A 17,161-nucleotide genomic window follows, 5' to 3' on the forward strand; every position below is an offset into this window, starting at 1 on the left:
CTTTTAATAGATACAGTGATGCTTAAATCGCCGTTTTTTTCAAAAAGCTGTGCAGTGTCCGCGTCAAAGTTTAAGCAGTCACGATTCTTAACGGCTGTTGCTATGTCCTCTTGAACAGATAGAGGAGTTGCTTCCCAATCTAGTACTAGGCGACGACGTATTAGCTCAAGTCGGTAAACAAAAGTCGCAGCTTCCCGGCGTGTTCCGATCAGTTGTACAATTGCGAAGAAGTGCTTGTCACCATTTTGATTTTCCTGTTTCTGCAGGACTATCATGAAGTGAAAGCCGTGACAGAACTGGATCATCACCCAATCTAAAGATCCAATAACATTAATGCTTGTAGCATGAAAAATTATACACTCTTCCTCTCGGCTTACAATGTAGTCATGCTTATCCATCAGATGATGCACTACAGCTTCCATAGTACCAAACCATTTACAGAGAGCATCGGGGCTCGGGCAGGGATAAAGCCTAAAGTTACAAACTTCTTCGTGATCTGCTTTTTCGTTGTATGGCAGAGTTATTTGACACCCAGAAAGGGCATATGTACACGGAAAAAGGACAAAGTTAGCTACTTTCTCCATAGCCAGGTTGCGAGAGAATCCCAAGGGGCCCCGGCAAACTGGACAAGAAACGAGCTTGGAGCGACAGGCGTTACAAACAATATGGCCTCTCTCACACTGAAGAATTGGCGGTAACGCGTAGCCTAAGCAGACCGGACACTCGAAGAGACTTGCCAAGTTGTTGTTGGATCCAGTCGTGCCAGACAGGGCAGGCACCTCCGTGGGTGGCGACGAGGTATATGATGTAGCAGTCTGTTTACTCATTTCTGTGGGCGGAGAGCCCGCCTCAAAAGCCGGTTCTGTTACCAACTTATTTAGTCACCAATCACCTCAGCACTGCTACCGCGGACAGCGCCACTGCCTGCCTCTTTGCGGTGAGGAAACTAACGGACACAGAACTGCCCCCGCGGAAAGCACCACTGCCACTGCCGGCGTCTTTGCGGTGAGGTAACAAAGGGCACACCCTGAGCCTCCTTTGTTACGCCCTGGAACGCGCCTAGCGAGAGCCTCCCGGTTCTCCAGGGGCCGCTGTCATCTCGCGAGTCCTGGAGCCCAGCACCCCATTGGCTGCCGTTATCTCGCGAGTCCTCAAGCCCGGTTCCCCACCCACCGCCGTCATCTCGCGAGTCCTCGAGCCGGGCTCTCCACCTGCCACTGTCATCTCCTGAGTCCTTTAACCTTTAACCCTTTAACCTTTAACCCAGCTCCCCACCCGCCGCCGTCATCTCGCGAGTCCTCGAGCCGGGCTCTCCAACTGCCACTGTCGTCTCCTGAGTCCTTTAACCTTTAACCCTTTAACCTTTAACCCGGCTCCCCACCTGCCGCCGTCATCTCGTGAGTTCTCGAGCCTGCCACGCTTTCTTTTCTTTTCTTTATTTTATTTTTAAAAGATGGGGTTTCACCATGATGGCCAGGCTGGTCTTGAACTCCTGACCTCAGGTGATCCACCCACCTCTGCCTCCCAAAGTGCTAGGATTACAGGCGTGAGCCACCGTGCCCGGCCCCTTTCTTTTCTTTTCTTTTCTTTTCTTTTTGTTTTGTTTTGTTTTGTTTTGTTTTGTTTTTTGAGATGGAGTCTCGCTCCGTTGCCCAGGCTGGAGGGCGATGGCGCGATCTCGGCTCACTCTAACCTTGGCCTCCTGGGTTCAAGCGATTCTCCTGCCTCAGCCTACTGAGTAGCTGGGAGTACAGGCACGCGCCACCACGCCGGGCTAATTTTTGTATTTTTAGTAGAGACGAGGTTTCATCATGTTGGTCAGGCTGGTCTCGAATTCCTGACTTCGTGATCTGCCCGCCTTGGCTTCCCAAAGTATTGGGATTACAGGCGTGAGCCACCGCGCCCAGCCCACGGGTTACTTTCTAACGGAAGCTACCACTGTTTGCAAATAAATAGCTTGAGAATTGCTTACTAAGTCTTAGAGATCAAACCAGACCTTACTGCTTTGGGTTTTGGTGCTATCATTACGAATAAAACTTTCATTTGAATATTTATAAATGAGGTTCAACATTGAGGGATTTTTCTCTCAGTAGCACATGGTTTTACGCCTGTAATCTCAGCTACTCAGGAGGCTGAGGCAGGAGAATTGCTTGAACCCAGGAGGCGGAGGTTGCAGTGAGCTGAGACCACGCCATTGCACTCCAGCTTGGGCAACAAGAGCGAAACTCCATCTCAAATAATAATAATAATAACTTCCTCAAAATTTTGTTTTAAATGGAATGTATTATCTTGAACTTCATTTTATACAGTGGTCTTTGAAAGTGACTCTCTTTTTAATCTTTTGGAAGATTGTCTACAGACTATTTATTTTAAATTCTTGCTCTTTCTAGAGTTAAGTGTCCTCAATCTTTTCAAAAATGAATATACACAGATGTAGATTTGTATATATATACATACATAGAATGGGCATATATCTACTATAGGCAATGTAGTATAAATATTTGCATTCAAATTAGTCTGCTTTATCCCACAAAAGCCAGATGGTAAATTAAGAAAGCATTTCAGAGCACTGAAAAAAATAGGTCAATAATTGTCTTCGGATGAATTGAATCTGAAAAAAGGGAATAAGATGGGGTTTCACCATGATGGCCAGGCTGGTCTTGAACTCCTGACCTCAGGTGATCCACCCACCTCTGCCTCCCAAAGTGCTAGGATCACAGGCGTGAGCCACAGTGCCCAGCCCCTTTCTTTTCTTTTTTTTTTTTGAGATGGAGTCTCGCTCCGTTGCCCAGGCTGGAGTGCAATGGCGCGATCTCGGCTCACTCTAACCTTGGCCTCCTGGGTTCAAGCGATTCTCCTGCCTCAGCCTCCCGAGTTGCTGGGACTACAGGCGCGCACCACCATGACCAGCTAATTTTTGTATTTTTTAGTAGAGACGGGGTTTCACCTTGTTGACCAGGATGGTCTGGATCTCTTGACCTCGTGATCCACCCGCCTCGGCCTCCCGAAGTGCTGGGCTTATAGGCGTGAGCCACCGCGCCCGGCCCTGGTGCAGTGTCATTTCAGGTATTTTGCCCTTTTGTTTTCCTTAGGTTGTTAGTTATCTGAGAGATAGTAATGGATAGTTTTCTTTTAGTGTAATGTTTTAGTCTGGTTTTGGTGTTAGGGTAATGCTGGCCTTATAGAATGAAATAGTATTCATTCTCTCTGGTTTTGTCTTCTGAAAGAGACTGTAGATAACTCGTATAAGTTTGTCCTTAAATGTTTGGTAGAATTAAGCAGTGAACCCATCTGGGCCTGGTGCTTTTTGTTTTGCAAGTTGGTTAATTATTGTTTCAACTTCTTTAATAAATATATTTCTACTCTGATTGTCTGTTTTTTTGTGTGTGCATTTTCACAGATTTTGCCATTCAAAGAATTGGTTCATTTAATCTGGGTTATCAAATTTGTAGGCATAAAGTTGTTCTTTATTATACTTTTAATGTCTATGAAATCTGTAGTAATACCTCCTTTTCATTTTCTTATATTGGGACTTTGTGTCTTATCTTTTCTCTAAGACCAGATAAAGGCTCATAAATTTCACTGTTCTTTTTCAAGATCAATTTTTGTTGTTTTTTTTGGTTTATTGATTTTCTCTATTAATTTCCTCATTTTAATTTCATGGATTTCTGCTCTGTTTTTGTCATTTCTTTTGTTGTGCTTACTTTATAATTAATTTGCTTTTCTTTTTCTAGTTCCCAAAGAGGGAAGCTTGAATTATTGATTTTAGATATTATTTTCTGATATATGCATTCAATGCTGTATTATTTCACTCTAAGCACTGCCCTAGCTGCATCCCACAAGTTTTGATGGGTTGCATTTTAATTTTCATTTAGTTCAAAATACTTTTAAATTTTTTTGAGTTTTATGTTTTGACCTCTGTGTTATTAGGAAGTTTATTGTTTCATCTCCAAATATTTTGAGATTTACCATCTATCTTTCCATTATTTGTATTTAGTTTAATTCTACTGTAGTCTGAGAACAGTCATTTTATGCTTTCTATTCTTTTAAATATTTAAGATGTATTTTGTGACCCAGAATGTAGTCTGTCTTGATGAATATTCTATATGAGAAGAATGGGTGTTCTGCTGTTGTTGAATAAAGTAGTTAATAGTTGTCTATTATATCCAGTTGACTGATGACTACATTCTTTCTAATTTTCTGCCTGTTGTTTATTTCTGATAGAAAGATGTTGAAGCCTCCAGCTGTAATAGTGGATTTGTTTATTTCACCTTGTAGGTCTATCCATTTCTACCTAAGGTATTTTGATGCTCTGTTGTTAGGCTTATGCACATTAAGGATTGTTAATGATTTCTTTGATAATTGACCCATTTTTATTCTCGAAACCCTTCTTTTTCTTTGGCAACTTCCCTTAATCTGAAGTATGCAGTCTGAAATTTATATAATTACCACTTTCTTTTGATTAATGTTAGTATGGTATATTTTTCTCCACCTCTGATGCATGTATTGGAACAAAGATGTTATCTGTGCTCTGAAGGACCTAATCGTCAGCCCTCTTATTCCTACTGGAGCCCTAGCACAACTTAATTATGTTGGAACAACCTAATCTTTTTACTTTCTTTTAAAAAAATCATATATCTCTTCTACCAGAATATACATATTTTGAAAACCATTTTAAAATTTATTTCTTCTAGTGTTCTCTGGGCTTCCTATGTTTGTGATTTTTATATCTAATATCAATTTGGGAAAATTTGCAGTCATTATTTCTTCAAATATTTCTTCTTTCCCTTTTTCTCTTTTTTCTCCTTTCAATATTGCTAGTATTTATACTCTTATAGTTGTCCGACAGTTCTTGGACATTATGTTGTTTATATTTTCCAGTTTTGTTTTCTATTTGCTTTTCTATTTTGGATATTTCTTTGACATGTCCTAAAGTTCAGATATTCTTTCCTCAGCTTGTCCAGTCTCCTAATGAGTCCATCAAAGCTTTGAAACTGGGTAACAGGCAGAGACTAGAATAGTGTGGAGAGCTCAGAAAAAGATAGGAAGATGAAGTAAAGCTTCAATTACTTAGAGACTGTTTAAATGGTTGTTAGTAAAATGCTGATAATGATGAACAGTAAAATCCAGACTGATGAAATCTCAGATGTAAATGGAGAACTTATTGAAAACTGGAGTGAAAGTCACATGTGTAATATCTTAGAAAAGAATTTGACTGCATTCTGTTTATGCTCTAGGGATCTGTAGAAGTTTGGACTTGAAATTGATGACCTAGGCTATTTGATAGAAGAAACTTATAGGCAGAAAAGCATGACCTGGCTGCTTTTAATAGCCTCTGTTCCCTATGCTCAGACCACAGAAGTTTGGAAAATTTGCAGCCTAGTCATGTGGCAAATAAAGGAAAACCTTTTTCAGGAGAGAAATTCAAGCAGTCTGTGAAGCAATCACTTTCTAGACATATTTTCGTAACTAAAGCAGAGCCAAGTGCTAATATTCAAAACAATGGGGAAAAGGCCTCAAAGGCATTTCAGAGACTTCCATGGCATCCTTTCCCATGGGTGGAACTGGAGGGCAAGAGAGGGCTGGAATTGTTTTTCACCCAAAATTGATTAGACTTTAATAAAACTCCAATAGGTTAGGCTCTGGTAAGACAGTTTTTCTTGAGGGCAGCCCTTGTTAAGAACATCCTGCCATTTGTGATAACATGAATGAATCTGAATGACATTGTGCGATCTCACTTATATTTGAAATCTAAAAAAGATGAGTACATTGAAGGAGAGAATGGAGCAGTGGTTGCCAGGGGCCAGGAGGTGGGGAAAATGGGGAAATGGGGAAATGTTGGTCAAAGCAAAGTTGCAGTTATGTGGGCTAAGTGAGTCTAGAGATCTAATGTACAACATGATGATTATAGTTAATTTGAGGTTTGGTTTGCCTTTGCTTTTTTATTTCTTTAAAATGCACTGTTAGGATTTTTATTAGAGATTTTTCTTCTTTTTTTTTCATCTATGCACGTATAGCTATAAACTTTACTCTTAGAATTGCTTTCACTGGTTTCCATATATTTTTTTGTGTTCTGTTTTCATTATTGTCTGTTTCAAGAGATTTTTAAATTTTCTTCATTGACATACTGGTCAATAAAGAACATATTGTTTAATTTCCATGCATTTGTATAGTTTTCAAAATTTATCTTGTTATTGATTTTTAGATTTATTTCATTGTGTTCAGAGATGATACTTGATATAATTTTAACTTTTTGGAATTTTTAATAGTTTATTTTGTGGCATAACATGCAGTCTATCCTTGAGAATAATCCATGTGCTGTGGAGAATAATGTATATTCTGCAGCCATTAGGTGAAATGTTCTGTAAATATCTATTACTTCCATTTAGTCTACAGTACAGATTAAGTCCAATGTTTCTTTGTTAAATTACTGACTGGATAATCAGTCCAATGCTGAAAGTGGGATGTTGAAGTTTTCAGCTTAAAGAACATTTCAAACTGTTCCATAAATGAAAGAAGTATGAAATACAGACACCTAATTTGGATGTATATGGAAGTTACCTTCTGTTGTTATCTTTATTGAAGAACTTAGAAAACTAGATTATTTTATTCACTATAGTTTTCATGTTGTACATTAGATATTCAGACTTGTTCATCCTACATATCTACAACTTTGTATCCTTTAACATAAACTTCCACCACTCCTGGTATCCATTTGTATCCATTCCCAACCTCCACCACTCCTGGTATCCATTTGTATCCATTCCCCACGTCCCACTCCTGGTAACCATCGTTTTTTTCCCTTTATCTTCTCTTATGATTTACTACAACATGAATGAACTTGGATGACATTATTCTAAGTGAAATAAGCCAGAAACCGAAAGAAAAATACTACATAATTTCACTAATATGTGGAATTTAAAAAATAACAGTTAAAAGTAAAATAACTAATGAACTATAGCATGTTATAAAAGTACATGTTAAAAATCAATAGAAATTATTATAACATCAAAAAGCAAGTTGTGGCTAAGCATGATGGCTCACACCTGAAATACCAGCACTTTGGAAGGCCCAGGTGGGAGATCACTTGAGGCTAGGAGTTCAAGACTAGCTTGGGCAACAGAGAGAGAACATATCTCTACAAAGCTTTAAAAAAAGTTGTAATTTTTTTAGAAAACAACTAAAACAGTAATTCATGAAGAAGAGATACATTTTTGAATGGAAATATCAAATAATCCTTTTTATCATTTTATAATACAATTAATAAAGATGAACGAATCATATAAATACATTGTAACTTTTTAAATTTCTAGCTGTTTTGAAAGGAAATAGTGTTATTGATGAAAGAGCTCAAAACTCATAATATGGCACTAAAACAAAGACATGAAAAGACTGTATGATTAAGCCAAATATTATGTAAGATTAGAAGCTGAATAAGAAAATTGTAGGTGCCCTGACATTTTACAACTCACCTATAAAGTAACTTTAAAAGAGGCATCACAAACATGACAGTCTTTTTAAGAATGTGTATGATATTAATAAGAAGTTGTAAAGCTGAAATATATATTTAAAAATTCAATCAGCTATGCATGTAAAATGATAGCATTATCTACCCATACACTTTGCTCTCTCAAATACCAGGAGAGGCACAGTGGTTTACAGTCCTGGACCTTAAGGATAACTTTTTCTGTGTTCTGTTACATCCTGCCTCCCAGTTTTTGTTCGCCTTTGAAGGCCCTTTAGACCAGAATTCTCAGCTCACCTGGACAGTGTTACCCCAGGGCTTTCAAGATAGCCCCCACTTGTTCAGCCAGGCTCCAGCTCAGGACCTTAGTCATTTTTCACATCCAAGAACCCTAGTTCTTCAATATATGGATGACTTGCTTTTAACTGCTAACTCAGAAACCCAGTGTCAGGAGGCCACACAGGACCTCCTAAACTTTCTTGCCACCTGTGGATATAAGGTTTCCAAACCAAAAGCCCAACTTTGTAGGCAAGAGGCAAAATACCTAGGGCTTGGCTTGTCCAAGGGCACTTGGGCCCTTAATGGAAAACATCTCCAACCCATACTGCCCTTCCCCCGTCCAAAGACCTTAAAACAGTTACCGGGATTCTTAGGAATAACTGGTTTCTGCTGATTGTGGATTCCCAGATATGGTGAAATAGCCAAACCCCTATATACTCTGATTAAGGAAACCCAGAAAGCTAACACTGTCTAATACAATGGGACCCTATAGCTGAGGCAGCCTTTCAGACCGTGAAGCAGGCACTACTGCAGGCTCCAGCTCTAAGCCTTCCTACAGGGAACATAGTTATAGTACCCTGTAATTTCCTTGTGCCCTAGATGCATGATCATCTTCTGGGCCCCCCATGTGCCAGGTTTAATCATGCTTACTGGTGTCATGGGCATACCCTCACTGTCTAAATGTCCTTATGGCTACCTTAAGGACATTAGGGTTGCCAGGATTAGTGGCCCTGTACTGGCACATCCTTGAAGAACTAGGCCAGTGAGGCTTGGGCTATGGGTACCAATATTCCCTAGTAAGAGTTCAATTAACATAGGCCTGACCATAAAACTGCCCTAGGAGAATAAACTCCTTGAGAAGGACCTTTAAGCACAACAATCTTAAAGAAGGCTGGCCACTTGGCCAAGGCTGGAAAAATGCCCTCAGGACCTGAGCCTCCTCCCCACCCCAGTTTCTATTATAGGAATATGCCCTAGGGTTGTGGGGCCTGTAATTAACTATTTCAGCCTTGGACCCACTCTCACTATGGTATTCTAGATGGAGAAGTTCTGCCACATGGAGAGCTGATCCTAGGCAAGACAAATTGTACATCATCAGATTCTGGCACCATTCGTTTGGATTGGGAAATGTGCAGGTAACAAAAACACAATGTCCTATAGCCTCCAGTACCCACTGATAGACTCTGGCTCCATTAGGACATAACCTAGCACTGCGGACTAAGGGAAGTGGCCTTGTACATTTGTGTTGCAGGAAGTTCTCATAGGCATAAGCTCAAGGGCACCACGAGCATGGGTCTCTGGGCTGCCACTGCCTGGCCCGGGGGCTGGGGCCACCAACGCCACACCCCGCATGGTGCCACTGTCTGCCATGGTGGCCACTGGGGCCACATGCACACAGAAAGACATGCACTTTAAGCATCATCCAAGCATCTCTTATCTTTAATAAATACATAAATTAGTATCCCTATTTTAACTTAAAGATCCATTAATAATTTAAACTGAATTTTATTTAGTAATTTTCTAACTTTTAATTATATCTATAATTTACTTGTGTTTCATAACTTTAGAATAATTATCATGCCTTTTTAAATAAGAGTATTGTCCTATGAAAATATTAAAAGAAAGAAAATATTTCTTCTTGCTAAAGATCTGCAGATACTTATTTAAAGTAAGTATCTGAAGTTGTTAGCTGCAGATTTCAGTTAGAAAATTATTAAATAAAATTCAGTTTAAATTATTAATTCATCTTTGTTAAAATAGGAATACTAATTTATGTATAAGAGGAACTCAGTTTTCATTGATTTCAAATGTGCTACTTCAAGAAAAAATAAAAGATAAAAAAGAGTATCTAAGGGATATATATGTGTGTATATTTGTGTGTGTGTATGTGTGTGCATGTGTGTACATACAAGCTATATATATGTATTTCTACTTATATAGATATATACATATCTATATGCATACAAACAAACATATACACAGTTATTTAGAGTGCCTTAGATATTTTCATTTCACCAAATGAAAACAGAACAATAGAGGATTATATCTCATTGGAATTTAAAATAGACTTTTTATATATTCTGAAGGTAGCAGAAATGTAATTATTTGCATTTTAAATTAATTTATATTTCTTTTTATTAGTTCATAGTCTAATATGGATCAAAGTGGAAAGAAAAGGTGGAAATTCAAATATGCTTCTAAAGCTGAATATGCTAAATATCATGAAAACAGAGGAAAGCTAGTTGTCTTGGTTCGTTTTCTGTTGCTATGACAGAATATTTGAGACTGGATAGTTTATAAAGGAAATAGATTTATTTCTCAGAATTCTGAAGGCTAAGGAGTCCAAGAGCATGGCACTAACATCTGATGAGAGCCTCCTTGCTGTGTTAGCCGATGGTCAAGGTGAAAGGGCAAGCCAGAGTATGCAAAGAAAGAGAAAACATGAGGGGCTGTACTTGCTTTATAACAACCCACTCTTATAGCACCTAACCCATCTCTTCTATAACTTCATTAATCCATTAATGAGAATGGGTACCTTATGACCTAATTACTTCTTAAACGCCCTACCTCATGAGTTTTGGCAGGGGCATTCATAGTACAGCAATAGGTATTTTATATATATAAAATACATTTTTATAAAATGTATTTATATATTTATATAAAGCTCTGAAGTTATTTCTTCTGCTTGTTTGATTATTTTGCTGAGACTTTCTAGTGCATTTTGCATTTCTCTAAGGGTGTCCTTGAATTCCAGAAGTGGTGATCATTTCTTATTTGTACTCTCTATTTCACTGAAGAATTTTTCTTTGATATCCTGTATCATGTTTTTTATTTAAGTTGGATTTCACCTTTCTCTGGTGCATTCTTGATTAGCTTAATAATTGACCTTCTGAATTATTTTTCTGGCAATTCAGAGCTTTCATCCAGGTTCGGATGCATTGCAGATGAGCTGGTATGATCTTTTGGAGATGTTAAAGAACCTTGTCTTGTCATATTACCAGAGTGGTTTTTCTGGTTGTTTTTCATTTGGGTAGACTATGTTAGAAGAATGATTTGGAATTCAAGGGCTGCTGTTCAGATTCTTTTGTCTTACAGGGTTGTCCCTTGATGTTGTGTTCTCCCCCTTTCCCTAGAATGGGGCTTCCTGAGAGCTGAACTGTAGTGATTGCTTTTGCTCTTCTGGGTCTAGCCACCAAGTGAAGCGACTGAGCTCCAGACTGGTACTGAGGCGTATCTGCAGAAAGTCCTATGTTGTGATCCATCTTGAGGTCTTGCAGCCGTGGATTCCAGCACCTGCTCCTGTGGAGATAGCAGGAGAGTGAAGTTGACTCTGTGAGGGTCCTTGGTTGTGCTTTTGCGTGTGTATGTGTCTGTGCGTGCTGATTTTTTGTTGATTGACCTCCAGCTAGAAGGTGGTGCTTTCAAGAGTGCATCAGCTCTGTTTCTATAGGGAGGCTGCAAACTTGTCCTAGGGATACCTGGTTAAGTATTCAGGATTCTCAAGTGGTAGGCAGGACCATAGAATACCTAAGAGATTATGACCTTTGTGTTTGACTACCAGGCCAGGTAGAGAAAGACCATCAGGTGTGGGCAAAGAGATAGGCTTGTCTGAGTTCAGCTTCTCCTTGGGTGGGGCTTGCTGTGGCTGCTTTGAGGCATGAGGGTGTGATTCCCAGGCCAATAGAGTCATATTTCCAGGGGGATTATGGCTGCCTCTGCTGAGTCATACAGGTCACCAGGGAAGTGGGGGAAAGCTGGCAGTCACAGGCCTTACCTCACTCTCATGCCACTTGCAGTCCTAGAGGCCAGCCTCACTCCCACTCTTCCCCCCTCAACAGCACCAACTCTATTTCCAGGCAACCACTGACAACCAGGGCTGAGGACTTTTCCCAGACCACGAGTCTCCCCATTGATAAAGCAAGCCAACTAACCATTTTCCAGCATCTCAGGGAGCCTACAGTGGTGATCCAGTTGCTTCACAGTGTATGTGTATTTTTTCAGCTTTCCTGGTATGTTCCTGCAGTAGTTCTTCGATCAAAATTTCACGATGTGAGTCTCCACACACTGCTCTGTCCGTCCAGGTGGGAGTTGCAAGCTAGTCCTGTCTCCTATCTGCCATCTTAGTCCTGGCCTCATATAATTTATAATAATCTTTTGAGGTGTACACTGCTATTATACTCATTTTAAAGATGAGAAAACTAAGGCACAGAGAGATTAAGAAGTTCGGCCAGTGTCACACAGCTGGCAAATAACTAAGAATCAAATCAAACTCAGGAAACTGAACTCCAAAGTTAGAAGTCAATACTCTTTTAAATGTTCCCTCAAAACCTAAAAATCCCACCTAATTCAGTCACCGTAACAACACATATACCCTAATAACTAGTCAAAAATAAGAAAGACTGAAGAGGAGCATTATAAAGTATGTTTCCCAAGAGGGTTCTTTATTCCTAATTCTATGCAAATAATTAAGTTGTTAAGTTTCAGAAACCTCTTAATGCCTTCTTTGACATTTTATGACTCCTTAAGTCCATGTCACAGCTTTTTAAGAATATGAATAATAGTTTTTCCCCAGTATTTATGTTTTTTTTAAATAAATCTTGCTATGTATATTTAACATATACAACAGGATGTTTTGTGATAGAGAAAAATTGGTACTATTATAAAACAAGGTAACATATTCATATTACCACATAGTTATCAACTTTTTTCCACAATGGCAAGAGCAGCTGAAAATATGAAACACTTCATGAATTTGCCTGTCATCCTTGTTCAGGGGCCATGCTGATCTCTTTTTTAAAACACTTTTGTGGGTATACAGTAGATGTATATGTTTATGAGGACATGAGACATTTTAAGACTGGCATGTAATGTGAAATAAGCACATCAAAGAGGATGGGGATATCCACCCCATCAACCATTTAACTCCTTTGACTTACATACAATCAAATACACTCTTTTTAAGTTATTTTAAAGGGTAAAATTAAGTAATTAATGACTGTAGTCACCCTGTTATGCTATCAAACGTCGGCCTTATTCATTCTTTCTAACTATTTTTTGTACCCATTAACCATCCCTACCCCTCACTACTCTTTGCAGCCTCTGGTAACTATTATTCTACTTTCTGTGTCCATAAGTTCAACTGTTTTGATTTTTAGATACCACAGTAAGTAAGAACATGTAGTGTTTGTCTTTCTGTGCCTGGATTATCTCACTTAGCATAATGATCTCTAGTTCCATCCATGTGGTTGCAAATGACTGGATCTCATTGTTTTTATGGCTGAATAGTGCTCCATTGTGTATATGTACCATTTATCTTTTGATGGGTACTTAGGTTGCTTCAAAATCTCAGCTATCGTAAACAGTGCTTCAACAAACATAGGACAGCAGATATCTCTTCAATATACTGGTTTCCTTTCTTTGGGGTATTTTGGTATCTTGGTTACAATGTACACTATTTGGTTGATGAGTATACTAAAAGCCCAGAATTCATCATGAAACAGTATATTTATGTAGATATAAACAGCCAAAAAACACATTAAAGAAAGGTTCCACATCACTAATTATCAGAGAAGTATATATCAAATCCACAATGAGATACCACTCAGAATACCTATTGTTAAAAAGTCAGAAAATATCGGGGCTGGCAAGGCTGTGGAGAAAAGGAATGCTTATACCCCATTTATGGAAATGTAAATCATTTCAGGAACTGTGTAAAGCAGTTTGGAGAGTTCTCAAAGACCTTAAAACAAAACTATTATTTGACCCAGCAATCCCATCACTGGGTATATATTTGAAAGAAAATAAATTATGCTACCAAAAAGACAGTTGCACTTATATGCTCATTACATCACTATTCACAAAAGCAGACATGGAATCAACCTAGGTGTCCAGCACTGGTGCATTGAATAAAGAATATGTGGTAAATATACACCATGGAATACTATGTAGCCTTAAAAAGAACTAAGTGATGTCCTTTGCAGAAACATGGATGTAGTGAGAGGCCATTATCCTAAGTAAATTTACACAGGAAGAGAAAACCAAACACCACAATGTTCTCACTTATAAGTGGGAGCTAAACACTGAGTAATCATGGACATAAAGTTGGCAACAATTGACACTGTGGACTACTAGAGTGGGGAAGGAGTGAAGGGGGCAAGAGTTGAAAAACTAGTTATTTGATACTAGGCTCATTACCTGGATGACTGGATCACTTGTACTGTAAACCTCAGCATTATGCAATATGCCCATTTAACACGTTGGGAGAAGCAGCAAAGAAGAAAGGACTTACAGAGTGCCTACATAAATTGGTTATGAGTAACATATAAACAAGGAACAACAAACCACTGCAAATTGGGGGAGGCCTCTGGGGAGGCAAACTTCTCCATGCCTCATGTTCCAGTGCAGGGTGACCTAGGCTTTGTTACCATAAACATTGTACGCAAGGACATAAAACCCCTTCATAGCACTAAGACGTAACCAGACTTGTAGGCTCCTTGTGAGGCCCAAGTTCCACCAGCTGCACATAGATAATAGGCTAAAGATAACCACATGTTTTTGTTTTGTGAAACTCCCAAACCGCCACTGTTATCAATCTTTAGAATGACACACCAGTTCTGGCTCACTGATTCAGTTGCAGCTCACTGATTCACTCCATCATCACGTCACCCTCTCCTCACCGTCACTCCACCCCTACCCTATAAATCAAAGTGATTGTAACTAATAAATACTGTGGTGAACCTAAGCTCGGGGTCTTCACTGTCTCCAGTAATAAGTGATGGCCCCCGGTCCTATTTTCACTCTTAATCTGTCTTTTTCTCAATCCTTTGTCGCCATGGAACTTGGGATACCCATGGGTGATGTAGGGGCTGGTTCCCTACATAACAACCTTGTACACGTACCCCATTAATCTAAAATAAAAGTTGGAATTATAAAAAAAGGTAACAAAACTGTGCTTTCTAAATCTATAAAGGTAAAAATTATTGAAACAAAATAAGAAGAAGAGAAAGGAAAACAGGCTGCCCATCTAACTGGTACCAGTCACTTGAGAGTATCTTAAGTCACCCTTTAATCCTTTGTAAATTGGAAATACAGTTTATATTATACATTTTAAACTACCAAAATGAATTGGTGTGCTGGTGGCTTGATGCAGCATTTTGACTTTTTAGTTCTTTTGATCATTTAACAAGCACGTATAGAGAGTAAGACATTGTGTTAGATGCCAGATGTAGAATGTCAAAGAAGAGACCAATACCCTACTTTTAAGGATGTTATTGTTTAGCGAAGGAGACAGTCATTAACGAAAAACCCAAACTAAATCTAAAAATACAAGGAACAGTGTATCTTTTAAATTAATATAAAATGATGCAATTGGAGAGAGTATCAGTGGGAAAATAGTTAATATTGAGGGGCTCAGAATAGATCAATTTGAAAAAGAGACAATTAGGCTGAGATTTGAAAATGAAAAGAGGTTTGTCTGGGCAAGAGTAAAAGTGATTAAAGATTCCAGAGAGAAGAAAACAACAATGTAATAATAAGAGTGATTCAAAAGCATTATGTAAGCATTTTTCATTATAAAATATTAAGAATTGTTTTAAATAATGGAAGTCAGTAGTTTTTCCAAGAATTGCCAAGCTTTATATTGATTATTAAACCATCGTGCTAATTATCCAGTGTATTTTCATTAAATCTTTCAAGACTTAGGGGCTTTTTATTGTAATATTTCAATTGCATCTTTCATTCAATTTTTAGTTATGATCATTTTATATTGAAATCTTATCTTCTAATTATATCCTTGTCATTAGATCAGTAGAATGTTTTCTTAGCTATGAGTTCAAAATGTCTTTCATAAAGTGTCCACTTATTAAAATTGACTTATAATACACAGTCCATCTGGAAGAATCATTCTAATTCCACAAGATACATTTGAAAAAAAGAAAATAGTCATTCCAGGCTGGAACAGTGCTGTTCTTTGTGGAGTATCCTTTTGTTTTTTTCAAAGAGTTTTACCTTAGCTGAAATTTTCTTTAAATAAACTTTTCTAGTTTCCAGATATTACAACCAACTCCACTATTTCATGTATGGTGGAATAGGTGACATGACCTTGCACAGCACTTTTGTTCCTTGGTGACAGATTTGTAGTAGAGTGATATCCAGAAATCATTGTAATTGTAGCCATGTTTTATGCAATTTTTGAAGAATATTCTCTGTTCAAGGATTTCAAAACACTCTTCTAATGGTAAATTACCTGCATAATATCTCTTTGTGTTAACTGTAATAAGTGAAGTAAAATTATAGTCTACCGGGGTCTTCTGCTGACTTTGTTCCTCAACACATTTGTTGGCTATCTACTAAATGCTCAACACTTAGATGGATGCAGTGAAGAGATTTAAGGGAAATAAAAGGCAAGGTTCCTGAAGTCAGTTGTTTGATTTTTGTAAGGAAGAAAAATCAGCCAAAGAAAATAACAAATATATAGAAAACATTTATAAATAAATTAAGGATGTTCCTATTAAGTGGTCTTGTGTTTAGACTGATAAAAAGCTAGAGAAAGAAGTCTCATTGTATAATTAGAATCATTGACCTTGAGAAAGTTTTTAATCATTGAGGCAGATGATTTGGCACTGCAAAGTAGCAATAACATTATGAGCAGATTAAATAGCATATTTAGGTATATAGAGGCCAAAGAGGAAAGTTTCTGTGAGGGCTGGCCTGCAGTTTTGCCAAATACAGGAGAGTTGAGTAGTCCAAAATCAAGTAGAATAGGAGGCCCTTTAGTAGAGGGAAGGGTTTCTGCCAATAGAAATAACTGGAGTAATCGAAAGGAAAAGAGATCAAAATGACACCAAGGTAAAGCCCTTACTACACTATGGGTCAAAAATTGAATGAGTCACAGTCATACAACAAACCCTAGAAATTACTCAGTCCACTCACAATCTTTATCAAATTATACATGTAGCAATGAAATCCTAATTTATGTTTTGTTGTATTAATTAGGAGACATTTCTAAGAAATAGAGATAGAAATAGAGACATAAAATGTTAATACATAGTTTCAACTGATTATACAAGGGATCTTCAAAAAGTTCAGAGAAAATATGTATTATGAAAAAGGCATGCATAAATTTCAAAAATTTTGCACCAAAATAAACTCATACTAACTTGTTATGATGTGTCTGAAGAGAAGTTAGAGTGACTAAGAAGGATAGGACATAAGTCTAAAAAGAGCCCTTATCAGAACAACAAGAATTCTGCCATAATTGAAGCAAGAAGAATCAAATTTGTAGTGCAGCATGGGTGGAAGAATAGTCAATCTTTTTCCACTCAGTGATTTGGGTGGAAATCACTGATTATTTATAAAAGGTTTACAAATGGGTAACTTGTTTCAAGAAGGTGCAAGATGATGTTGAAGCTAAAGCCT

The 17,161-nt window shown here is 38.1% G+C and overlaps 1 pseudogene; it reads right to left on the reverse strand.

Moving 5' to 3' along the window:
• Positions 1-12,473: 12,473 nt before the first annotated feature.
• On the reverse strand, positions 12,474-12,572 carry LOC135269978 (U6 spliceosomal RNA; annotated as a pseudogene).
• Between the last annotated feature and the right edge of the window lie 4,589 nt (positions 12,573-17,161).

The sequence above is a fragment of the Aotus nancymaae genome, unplaced genomic scaffold (genome assembly GCF_030222135.1).
Source record: "Aotus nancymaae isolate 86718 unplaced genomic scaffold, 86718_ANA_hifiasm-v0.15.2.pri h1tg000058l, whole genome shotgun sequence".
In the NCBI taxonomy this organism is placed as follows: domain Eukaryota; kingdom Metazoa; phylum Chordata; class Mammalia; order Primates; family Aotidae; genus Aotus; species Aotus nancymaae.